The sequence below is a fragment of the Staurois parvus genome, unplaced genomic scaffold, assembly GCF_062004578.1.
Source record: "Staurois parvus isolate SC_StPar_1 unplaced genomic scaffold, SC_StPar_1.0 ptg000431l, whole genome shotgun sequence".
NCBI classification, from domain to species: Eukaryota; Metazoa; Chordata; class Amphibia; order Anura; family Ranidae; genus Staurois; species Staurois parvus.
The window spans coordinates 741,242-754,618 of NW_028318227.1; the positions used below are offsets into that span (position 1 = coordinate 741,242).

Here is a 13,377-nt window from a genome sequence, read left to right on the forward strand (position 1 = left end):
AGCCTTCCTTACCTTGTCCATGTCTCTGAGCCCTGAACACCTTGTACTTCTGAGCCCTCCAGGTAGGTTGCAGTTCTGGAATATGGCAACACTGGAGGATAATGGGTTCCTGGCAGTTTCACGTTTGATTCTTCTGAAAACTTTGGCAGTTAATTTGCGTCTTTTTTTCTCAACATGCTTCTTGTGACCCTGTTGACTATTTGCAGCAAAATTTTGATGGTTCTGTGATCACGTCCCAATATCTTAGCAATTTCAAGAGTTCTGCATCCCTCTGAAAGACTTTTTTTACAATTTTTGACTATTCAGAGTCAGTTTAATCTTTTTTTGGCCCATTTTGTCTGAGGAAAAGAAGCTGCCTAATAATTATGCACACCTTGATATAGAGCATTGATCTCCTTAGGCCTCATTACCTCATTACACATCAGCTGATATTCTTATATCCAATATGCATTTAAGTTTATATAGCTTGGAGTTGGAAAATATGAATAAAAATTATGATTTGGTCAAAATACTTACTTGCCTAAGAATTGTACACACATTATATTGACTAGATAGGGTTGAAAGCATTGTTCTGAAGAGGTCAGCTAAGGCTGAAGGTGTCAGGATTTTCCTGGTGCAAATGCTTCAACTAAGGTCTATACCTGTCTTTCTTAACCTTTTCAACACAGAAGAACCCTTGTAATAATTTTCCAGTCTCAGGGAACCCTTCTAAAATGACTACAATGATACATTAGTGTGATGGTCAGTGAGAAGAATGCTCCTCACACTTGTCATTGGGAAGAATTACCCCCTTACAGATAGCTAAAAAGATTAATGGTCTAAGTGGGAACTTATCTGAGAGGAAGAAATTGCTCATTGCTCGAGGAACTCCTAGCAACCTCTGGAGGAACCCTGGTTGAGAAACCCTGGTATATATGGTTGGTTTTTGATTGTGCTCAGTTGTAGGTGAATGCTTCAGCAAGCAAAGTATGGCTAAACCCAAAAATGAAAATTTTGTATCTTGTAGTTTACCAGTCTTAGTCTTCTTGTAGATTTTTTTTTCATCCTAAGTACATTTTCATCAAGTACAAAAAATCCCTGTTGATCCCACCTCCTGTCTTAGCCTCCACTCTTCACTCCCCCCCCAAAAAAATGTAATTTTTTCCCCCAAAGAGCTGGTCTGTTGATATTGCAGGTCCTCTACTCCTCCTCCAGTGGTGGTGATAAGTCCTTACTTCTGCACTAAATGGAGCACATTCAGTGGCGCAATTTAGTCATTTTCTAAACCTGGATTGTCAGGCTGCTCAATTTTCCATCTACTTTCCGGTACATCAAATTCACTTCTAATAAAAATACAAATATAATTTTCAACTTATTTTTAGAATTTTTTTCAAACTATACTAATTTCCCTGCATCTGTGTTATTTTTAGGGTGTTCTGTGATGGAATGCACAAAGCTCCCCACAAATAGCCATTGAGGAAGAGAAAAGGTAAGCCGAATGTTTTCTTTATATGTGGGACTCGCCTCAAAGTGTTTCTTGAGTTGTAGCTTTGGATGGGGTGGAGAAGGGTTGGAATTCGATTTAGGTTTTGCTTATGCTGTCTGATAATTCTTCTCACTGTTGCTTATGGAGGGTTCTACTACCTGTCATTCGAGACCTATTCAAGTAAATGGGGCCACTCTGCAAGTGTCCCATAACTGCATGCTTCTGTAGGTAGGTGCTACACCCACCAACCATGAGAGGGTGTAAGAGCCGGAACTACAGAGGAGACATCAACTTATGCGGTTCTTGCTCCCTACTACAGCTCCAACTTTACAAGTAGTCCCTCTGCACTGCACTCTGTATGACGCTCTGGGATGGCGGGTCAGCAAGCCCAGATTGCGATCTACCAGTCACCTGGCCGAGGTCAACTGGGTGCTGGCCCCCGTTCTAAGTCCTCCTGCACACGGGACGTTTTTACAGCGGCTGTTTTTGGCTTTTGACATTTTTTTCTACAGCCAGTAAACCCCCCAGCATGTTATCCTATGTGTCCATCCCCAGCATGTTATCCTATGTGTCCATCCCCAGCATGTTATCCTATGTGTCCATCCCCAGCATGTTATCCTATGTGTCCATCCCCAGCATGTTATCCTATGTGTCCATCCCCGGCATGTTATCCTATGTGTCCATCCCCAGCATGTTATCCTATGTGTCCATCCCCGGCATGTTATCCTATGTGTCCATCCCCGGCATGTTATCCTATGTGTGTCCATCCCCGGCATGTTATCCTATGTGTGTCCATCCCCGGCATGTTATCCTATGTGTCCATCCCCGGCATGTTATCCTATGTGTGTCCATCCCCGGCGTGTTATCCTATGTGTCCATCCCGGCGTGTTATCCTATGTGTGTCCATCCCTGGCATGTTATCCTATGTGTGTCCATCCCTGGCATGTTATCCTATGTGTCCATCCCCAGCATGTTATCCTATGTGTCCATCTCCGGCATGTTATCCTATGTGTCCATCTCCGGCATGTTATCCTATGTGTCCATCCCCGGCATGTTATCCTATGTGTGTCCATCCCTGGCATGTTATCCTATGTGTCCATCCCCGGCATGTTATCCTATGTGTGTCCATCCCCGGCGTGTTATCCTATGTGTCCATCCCCGGCGTGTTATCCTATGTGTCCATCCCAGGCATGTTATCCTATGTGTCCATCCCTGGCATGTTATCCTATGTGTCCATCCCTGGCATGTTATCCTATGTGTCCATCCCTGGCATGTTATCCTATGTGTCCATCCCCGGCGTGTTATCCTATGTGTCCATCCCCGGCGTGTTATCCTATGTGTCCATCCCCAGCATGTTCTCCTATGTGTCCATCCCCGGCGTGTTATCCTATGTGTCCATCCCCGGCGTGTTATCCTATGTGTCCATCCCCGGCGTGTTATCCTATGTGTCCATCCCCGGCGTGTTATCCTACGTGTCCATCCCCGGCGTGTTATCCTACGTGTCCATCCCCGGCGTGTTATCCTACGTGTCCATCCCCGGCGTGTTATCCTACGTGTCCATCCCCGGCGTGTTATCCTACGTGTCCATCCCCGGCGTGTTATCCTACGTGTCCATCCCCGGCGTGTTATCCTACGTATCCATCCCCGGCATGTTATCCTATGTGTCTATGCACACATAGACTGGAATCAATGTTTTTTGGCTGGAAAAAAAACCCCAGGACTAGTGGGATTCTAGAGGAGTTTTTTTAGCTGTAAAAACGCTCTAATGCTGAAAAATTTGACAAAACGCCGCAAACCGTATTTGAACATTTTTTTGACCCCCCCCCAAAAAAAACACACTAAAAACCGCAAATGCGTAAAAACGTGAGGAAACGCAGCTAAATGCGACAGAACGCTAATGCAAAAATGCTAAAAAACGCTGAAATACTCTACACAGCTACCGTTAACAGCGTTATCAAAACGCCCAGTCTTCATGGAGCCAGTATTGTGTTTAGGTTTCGTTCTGGCCTAGGCAACAAAAAAATCACCCTCCCCCCATGGAGAGACCCTGACATTGACCAACACCCCTGACATTAACCAACAACACCCCACCCCAGTCCCCCCACCCCACCCGAGAGAGTCTTCCACTACCACTGCCCCCCATACACTGGCACCCCCCCCCCACCCCGGCAAGAGATAGACACTCACCTTCACAGATCTGGACATCCCCGAGAACAAGAGTCAGGCTCTGCATACACCATCAAGCAGCCTCTCTCAGATCCCACCTGGTCCCCGTGGTGCATGTGTCCTTTCTTCCATCCCTTCATTCGGGGGGCTGCGCTGCCCCCTGAAAAATGCTGCTGCCCCCTGAAAAATGCTGCTGCCCCCTGAAAAATGCCGCCGTAGGCAAATGCCTTGTTTGCCTTGTGGTAAATACGCCCCTGCATGGAGCCTAATGCAGGCCATAGACGGTTTGTTTATCGGCCAATTTTTTGTCCAAAAAACAAAACATCGTTCGTTCTGTAAACCAATGTTGCCAACAATGATTGCAAAAATCTGCAGTTTTTCATAAATTTTCCAGCATGATCGATAAACGAAATAAGGATGAACCGCGAAAATCGGCCGATGCCATTGCCCCACTAACAGTGTGAAAATCGGCGGATTGTTCTTTCAGACGAAAAATTGGCTGATAAACGAACCGTCTATGGCCTGCATTACTCTTCCCCAATGTATCCAAAAAAAAAGAAAACATTTTCCTGTGGTGCCAATTACACACCAATAATAAGATTAAATATTTTATTTATGAATCGTTTTTTATTTCAATTGCATAAAAGAACTACAGACTACATATACTTTTCTATGAGCAGTGCTAACTACAAAACATTGTTTTTTTTCTTTTACTTTTTCGCTTCCCACCTCACAGAAGGTTAAAAATAACTTCCCATCAACCTTGCCAATTTGTAATCAAAAACTTGTAGCCGATTTTGGAGTTTTGTCAGATATTGTTCGTTGGAGTGAATGACCCTACAAGGTGGTGTCGGTGATAAGATTGATTTTTGAGTTGTGCTTCCAAAATGAATGCCTACCATGACTTCTTCTACAGCGCAGGCATCACAAAATAAAAAGCAGACAACAAAATTGGATAACTTTTCTTTTTTTTTTTTTTTTTTTAAATTGGGGGATCATTAAAAATTGGAAATTCATTTTAATACTGTTATATGTTTTTTATATAGTGTTTCAAATGGGTTATGGGTTTGATTCCCAACCATGGCGCCTCCTGCATGGAGTTTGCATGGTCTCTCTGTGCCTGTGTGGGTTTCCTCTGGGTACTCCAGTTTCCTCTCACACTTCAAAGACATGCTGGTAGGTTAATTGGCTCCTGTCTAAATTGTCCTAGTTTCATCCCTGGCCATGTGGGATCTCCTGCATGGTGGGGGTTGGTGAAAGAGGAATGATAATAACAGAGTGCAGCGCTAAGAGATACGTGCAAAAAGCAAATAGTCCGTAGTTGTTAACTGGATATAAATATATAGTCCCAAGAAATAACTGATGAAGACCAGGAAGCAATGGAAAGAGTGCGCACTCACCGGATGCGCATAGAAAATGCGCATAAATGGATGTCTCCTGGAATCCTAAAGTAGATGGAAAGGGTGAATTCCAATCTTTGGATCAATCAGCCTGGGAAGATGTATCAGAGATCCGGAGGTCCCCTTAAGGTTGGTATGATTATCAGCCAGACTCCAAGAACTCCGTCCCTCTGGTGGTAATAGATGAGCACTACAGGGATCCTGCAAATGGATTTAGCTCCCAATGGGAACCAAAAAACAGGTGCCCATAGTGTAGTATTTAAAATGGATTTATTGAATAAAATGACAAGCAGGGTAGTAAGGCTGTGTACAGTACATATATGAAAGCAGAGTACGCAGCAATGATACTGACCCTGGATTAAAATGGCCGCGGGGCTGTCTCGTGGCTCCGGGCAGAAGATGACGTCATGCTCTGTCGGTTCCTCCTAAGGCCTTTCGTACTGGTTGGCTAATATACAAACGACAATATAGTCAAGGCACATCATAAAGAACAGCTGGGTCAACACCGCGCTGAGTAACAGTCCACAATAGGGAGTATAGACATCCAAAAGGACTTTCGAGGACTTGCCTCTTCCTCAGAGCCACTGGCAACCTACCCTGTAAAATAATTGCTAAGAGAATTCATGAAAAAAGTCGAGTGACGGTCCATGTAATCGCCAAGGGTCAGATATGACTGAATAGATAGATAGATGATAGATAGATGATAGATAGATAGATGATAGATAGATAGATGATAGATAGATGATAGATAGATAGATAGATGGATAGATAGATAGATAGATAGATAGATAGATAGATGGATGGATATGAGAGAGAGAGAGAGAGAGAGAGAGAGAGAGAATGGATGGAAAGATATAATAGAGAGAGAGGGGGGGGTGGATGAGAGAGAGAGTGGATATAATAGAGAGAGAGAGAGAGGGTGGATATGAGAGAGAGAGAGAGAGAGAGAGAGAGAGAGAGAGAGAGAGAGGATGGATATAATAGAGAGAGAGAGGGAGAGAGAGAGAGAGAGGGGGGGGTGGATATAATAGAGAGAGAGAGAGAGAGAGAGAGAGAGAGAGAGAGAGAGAGGGTGGATATAATAGAGAGAGAGAGAGGGAGAGAGAGAGAGAGAGAGAGAGGGGGTGGATATAATAGAGAGAGAGAGAGAGAGAGGGGGGGGGAGGGGGTGGATGGATATAATAGAGAGAGAGAGAGAGGGGGAGGGGATGGATGGATATGAGAGAGAGAGAGGGAGAGAGAGGGAGGGGATGGATGGATATAAGAGAGAGAGAGAGAGAGAGAGAGAGAGAGAGAGGGAGGGGATGGATGGATATAATAGAGAGAGAGAGAGAGGGAGGGGATGGATGGATATAATAGAGAGAGAGAGGATGGATGGATATAATAGAGAGAGAGAGGATGGATGGATATAATAGAGAGAGAGAGAGGATGGATGGATATGAGAGAGAGAGAGAGAGAGAGAGAGAGGGAGGGGATGGATATAATAGAGAGAGAGGATGGGTGGATATAATAGAGAGAGAGGATGGGTGGATATAATAGAGAGAGAGAGGATGGATGGATATAATAGAGAGAGAGAGAGGGGGGGGAGGGGGTGGATGGATATAATAGAGAGAGAGAGAGAGAGGGAGAGGGAGGGGGTGGATGGATATAATAGAGAGAGAGAGAGAGAGAGGGAGGGGATGGATGGATATGAGAGAGAGAGAGGGAGAGAGAGGGAGGGGATGGATGGATATAAGAGAGAGAGAGAGAGAGGGAGGGGATGGATGGATATAATAGAGAGAGAGAGAGAGGGAGGGGATGGATGGATATAATAGAGAGAGAGAGGATGGATGGATATAATAGAGAGAGAGAGAGGGAGGGGATGGATATAATAGAGAGAGAGGATGGGTGGATATAATAGAGAGAGAGAGAGAGGATGGATGGATATAATAGAGAGAGAGAGAGAGGATGGATGGATATGAGAGAGAGAGAGAGAGAGGGAGGGGATGGATATAATAGAGAGAGAGGATGGGTGGATATAATAGAGAGAGAGAGGATGGATGGATATAATAGAGAGAGAGAGAGAGGATGGATGGATATAATAGAGAGAGAGAGAGAGGATGGATGGATATAATAGAGAGAGAGAGAATAGATGGATAGATAGATACCGTATATACTCGAGTATAAGCCGAGTTTTTCAGCACATTTTTTGTGCTGAAAAACGGCCCCCTCGGCTCATACTCGAGTCAACGTCAGGGAGCACTTTTTAGGGGAGTGGCGCGGTGCTGCCGCCGTCCCCCCCTTCCGACGGAGTACAGGGGTTGGCAGAGGGCTGCAGTCTCTTACCTGGCTCCGACGATCCATCCAGGAAGCGCTGCTCCTTCAATCACTCCGGCCACTCCCTCACTCCTGCCGCTCGGCTCCGCCTCGTCACCGGTGATTGGCCGCCAGAACTGTAGCTCAGGAAAGGCACACAGGCGGCCAATCACGGACGAGGAGGCGGAGCCGAGCGGACCCGCGAAAATCGAGTGAGGGTAAGTGTGCAGTGCAGAGGTGCTGCTGCAACCACATATGCTGGCTGCAGCAGTACCGTACTAGAACAGGAGTCAGCAAGTGTCATTGGTGTCAGTGGGAGGAATAGTGCCCCATCATTGGTGTCACTGATACTAATGATGGGGCATTATTCCTCCCACTGACACCAACGATGGGGCACTCTTCCTCCCCCCCACTGACACCAACGATGGGGCACTATTCCTCTCCCCACTGACGGAGTACTATTCCTCCCACTGACACCAATGTTGGGACGCTATTCCTCCCACTGACACCAATGATGGGGCACTATTCCTCCCACTGACACCAATGTTGGGGGCGCTATTCCTCCCACTGACACCAATGATGGGGCGCTATTCCTCCCACTGACACCAATGATGGGGCGCTATTCCTCCCACTGACACCAATGATGGGGCGCTATTCCTCCCACTGACACCAATGATGGGGCGCTATTCCTTCCACTGACACCAATGATGGGGCCCTATTCCTCCCACTGACACCAATGATGGGGCGCTATTCCTCCCACTGACACCAATGATGGGGCGCTATTCTTCCCACTGATACCAATGATGGGGTGCTATTCCTCCCACTGACACCAATGATGGGGCACGATTCGTTGCTCTGACACCAATGATGGGGCACGATTCCTCCCACTGACACCAATGATGGGGCGCTATTCCTCCCACGGACACCAATGATGCGGTGCTATTCCTGCTAGTAGGTGCCTCATTTCCCACCCTCGGCTTATACTCGAGTCAATAGTTTTTCCCAGTTTTTTGTGGTAAAATTAGGTACCTCGGCTTATATTCGGGTCGGCTTATACTCAAGTATATACGGTAGATGGATGGATGGATGGATGGATGGATAGATAGACAGATATAGTGTTTCACTAGTTATGTTACCTAGCCCATGTTATATATTTTTTGTTCTTGATGCTAAGCTTAAGCCCCGTACACACGATGAAAATATCGGAGGAACGATCGCCCGTTTTTTCTTTTTCGCCTGCTCACATCGAAAGTGAAAAAGTTACTAAAGATATGAAAATTCTCCTACGAAAGAAAAGAATTTCAAAAGTGATGTCATGTATTGTATTGTTTTTGTATTGTATTTTCGCATGACTACTGTACTGATTAAATGACAATCGTATGATCTGGTATCGTCCGAGAAACATTTTTGCGCTTGTCTAAGAACTTACATTCACAGACATACTAGGGACAATTTAGACAGGATCTAATTAACCTACCAGCATGTCTTTGGTTTGTTGGAGGAAAGCCACGCAGGCACAGGGAAAGCATGCAAACTCCAGGCAGGAGGTGCCGTGGTTGGGATTTGAACCAACAACCCGAGTACTACCAGGCGGAAGTGCTAACCATTTAGCCACACTGCTGCCCCGTATATTATATATATATATATATATATATATATATATATATATATATATATATATATATATATATATATATATATATATATATATATATATACACTGTATATATATATATATATATAATCTCCCATCCCCTAAAGTAATATATATAATCTCCCATAATAATCTCGGCATCCCTCCCTGTACTACTATTATTACTATGATAAATATGTATAGTGAAGCCTGTGGCCCCCCTATAGTGGTAAATAGGGATGTATAGGGCACCTCTGTACTGATGTATATGGACCCCTGTAGTGCTCACCAGCTCAGTGACAGCCCTGTGCAGTGACACCCCGCCAACTGCTCTCCATACAAGCTGAGTGACAGGTCCTGGTCCCACCCCTCCTATCTCCATAAAGCTAGATTGACAGTGTCTGGTTCGCCCCCTCTTTTCCCTGTACAGTGTGATTGACATTCACTGTCCCTGCAACCTTTTCTATTGGTTGTCCCCCAGGATCAGGGAAACAGAAGAGGGTAGGCCAGGCGGAGAGCGGAGGGATCGTTGTGGAGGGCCTGTGTGTCCGGCCAGCTACTGCTACTTCCCCCGCCCCCCCCCCGTGGCCAATGATTGGCGACCCTTCCACAGTGCTACCCTGCAAGCCCTGGGTGATTATTGTGTGCTCCAGCACAACCGGCACACTCCGTGCACATGCCTATGGCCTATTCACACATGAGCATAGTGTTGCTTGAAGTTTGTGGCTTGGAAAAGTAACTGAGCTACAAGCTTCAAGTGTTTTTTGCTCTGATGAAGGGGGCATGTCCCTCGAAACACGTCAGCTGGTAATTTGACTATGTGAGTTCTATCCTCTAAACAGCCACTTCAGCTTCTGGGTTTATGTACAATGTCGATTTACCATTTACTTTTGTGATATAAACACTTGTTAGTTTTTTGTCTTATTTTGGTTTTAACATTATTGGACTAGACCTTTGCACCCTTTTGGTTTTGTCTGTCAAGTGTTTTTTTTGGCCCCAATAAACTTCAATGCCTAAAACAAAAAAGGCAAAAATGTGAAAATGCGTGCGTCACTTGTTTGTTTTCTTTTACCTATTAACTATCTTTCCATTAGCTAAAAAATAAAAAACCGCTAAAGCCTCAGATGCCCACAAAATGTCAAAAAAGCTAATAAAATACCTAACTGTGAATGCTGTATAAAGCTGTCCAGAGATGCATCACAATTGTGCCGGTTCAGCAGGGATTGGCCGCATTTTGATCCATGTATGGCCACTCCTGCGATCTGACGATCGACTTCTGTTGCCCTGTTGAAAGATCTGGGAAGCACCTTTTATGAACTTTGTCGCTTTATTGGTTATGGTTAAATTTGTGCATTCTGTAGGTATTGCACATTTTATCATGGACTTTTGCACATTTTATCATGTAAATGTTTTATTATTATTATACAGGATTTATATGGCGCTAACCGTTTGCTCAGCGCTTTACAATATAACGGGAGACAATACAGCAACAATACAGTTCAATACAAGAGGGATAGGAGGGCCTGATCCTGGGAGCTTACAATCTAAGAGGGAGGGGCTAGTGGTGCAAAAGGTAGTAACTGTGGGGGATGGACTGGTTGGAAGAGTAGAAGATTCCATTATTAGCTGAGGGCAGGATAGGCTTCCCTGAAGAGAGAAGTTTTCAGAGATCGCCTAAAAGTGAGCAGAGTAGGCGATAGTCTGATAAATTGGGGTAGAGAGTTCCAGAGGATGGGGGAAGCTCTGGAGAAGTCCTGGAGATGAGCATGGGAGGAGGAGACAAGGGACCTAGAGAGCAGGAGGTCGTGGGAGGAGCGGAGAGTACGGTTTGGGTGATATTCAGAGACAAGATTGGAGATGTAATTTGGGGCAGAGTTATAAATGGCTTTATACGTTATTGTTAATGTTTTGAATTTTATACACTTATACAAGTTTAATTGGATATGTGAATTTTGCATATACATGTGGATATTGCACTTTGTTGACTCTTGCACGGTAGGTGAGCGCAGCTCCTTTATTTATATATATTGCATATGGTATGTGAGATCGCACCGTACTAAAAGCAGGAACTACCCATCTTTCTACTTTTTTTTTTTTTTTTTAATACATTTTCATTTTATTTTATTTTTTACATTTTTTTTCCACACCTTTCCAGGGGTGGACTGACAACTCATGGGGCCCCCGGGTAATAGGGGATCGCGGGTCCCCTGTGTCCTTGCCCAAATTCAAAAAAGCCTATGAAAAAGGTACCAGGGGCATCTCATGGGGCCCCCTACTTACCCCGGGCCCTTGGGCAGTGCCCGAGTTCCCAAATGGTCAGTCTGCCCCTGCACCTTTCACTAGGATCCGTGCGCTGGTGGTTCAGTATTATATCTAACTGATAACAGGTAAGTATCAGATTTCTGGTAGGATCATCGGGTATATTTTTGCACAGATATAATAAAACAATTTCAATGATATATTAAACAGACCAAAAGGGAGCAAATAACAGAAATGTATTGGTAGAGTTTGCATACACTTTATTCTGTCGTATTTAAAAAAAAAAAAAAGAATATTACCTCCACTGAAATTGCCTGACTACCGTCGTCCTTTAGGAAGAAGGTCTGTAGCTTTTTCACCTTCATTGTTTTCCTCCTAAAAGCGTCTCTGCATTGCGAGCGAATCTCCGGAGACCTAAATCTGCATAATCTGTTCATGTCACATAATCTGATCCGCACAAATATGGAAAAGATATTTATCAAGATGATTGCAGACCTGACCCAGTAAGAGCGCATTGGGAGCCGAGCCCCGCGCGACCTTGTGGCAGAATGTAAACTATCTCAAGGGTACAACGGAGAGCGGTATTTATGGAGATCGCGGCTAATGCTCATGTCCCGAGCTTTTGCCAAGTAATCTTGCTAAGGCTGTATTCTGTCAATATTAACATAGATCAGGACTGACTCTGAGAGCTTGTATTGGGCAATTGTCCTTCAGAACACCTAATACATGGAGGGACTATGCCAATTTAGTTATTGTGAAATACTTTGGTAATTTTAGTTATTTGAAGGGTTTTTTTTTTGTGAGGGCACAAAACTGACACCAGATGCAATCAAAAAGTGAGCACATAAAGAAAGTACATGGGGTGTTTCAAATGGTCCACCTCTCAAGAGAAAGGCCTCTGGCCCTGAACTCCCATGGCACAAGGCTCCTGACGGGAACTGGTGTATTCGTAGCCCACCCAGCCAAAACTAAGCAGCCCCCATTCTTTGGGGGACTTGTTGAAGCAAGGCCCACCAAAGTCCTAAGTAGGGCTCCCCTGGATGGAAACTGCATGGGAGGGGGAGAACCTGACCATTAGACCATGTGTCCTCCTCCCAAAGGCATTCAGGGCAATCAGATCCGTGGACCTACACCCTACCAATTGGGAGTGAATTGGTTATTGTGAAATACTTTGGCAATTTTATAGTTATTTGACACCAGATGCAATAAAAAAGTGAGCACACAAAAACATGCACAGGGTGTACAAATGGTCCATCTCCAAAGACAAAAAATGACCCTGGCCATGAACCCCCCCCCCCCCCCCCAACAAGACTCCCTAGGATTGGTGTACTCGTGGTCCACCCAGCCGAATCCAGGTGGACCCCATTTTTTGGGGTCCTGTCAAGGTAAGGTCCACCCAAGTACTAAATAGGGCTCACCTGAAGGGAGACCCCCATGGGAGCGGAAGAACCTGACCATTAGGCCACATTCCCTCCTCTCTAAGGTGGTCAGTGCAGGTCTGAGGTCCTACACCCTACTAATCAGGAGTGAATTGGTTTCTCTGAAATACTTTGGCAATTTTTTTAGTTATTTAACACCAGATTCAATAAAAAAGTGAACTCACAAAGTGAAGCACATAAAAAAGTGCAGACATTGTCAACCTTCAAAGAGAAAAGATACTGTCCCTAAACCCCCTGGGCAAAAGGCTCCTGACAGTGACTGGGGTACTCATGGTCCACCCAGCCGAAACCACGTGGACCCCATTCTTCAGGGACCTGTCGAGGCAAGGTCCACCCAAGTTCTAGTTGGGGATTCCCTGAAAGGAGACCCCATAGGAAAAGAAAAACCTGACCAAAAGCCTGTGTGTCAAAGAAGGTCCACCCATGAACTAGGTAGGGCTTCCCTGAAAGGAGACCCCATAGGAAAAGAAAAACCTTACCAAAAGCCTGTGTGTCAAAGCAGGTCCTCCCATGAACTAGGTAGGGCTCCCATGAAGGGAGACCCCACAGGAGGGGGAGAACCTGACCAAAAGGCAATGTGCCAAGGCAAAGTCCCCCCAAGTACTAGGTGGGGCTTCCCTGAAAGGAGACCCCATGGGAGGGGGAGAACTTGACCAAAAGCCTGCATGCCCTCCTCCCTAAGACTTTCAGGGCAAGTCCAAGGGTGTACACGCTACCATT

General features: G+C 45.3%; 1 protein-coding gene across 3 annotated transcripts in view; it reads left to right on the top strand.

Annotated features, from left to right (window-relative positions):
* PLCB4 (phospholipase C beta 4) overlaps positions 1–13,377 on the top strand; it is a 569,741-nt gene that overhangs the window by 195,884 nt on the left and 360,480 nt on the right. For all 3 annotated transcript variants that reach the window (XM_089687591.1, XM_089687592.1, XM_089687593.1), the window contains exon 3: positions 1,410–1,468. The gene's annotated coding sequence lies outside the window, so the exon portion shown is untranslated. The remainder of the gene's footprint in view (positions 1–1,409; positions 1,469–13,377) is intronic.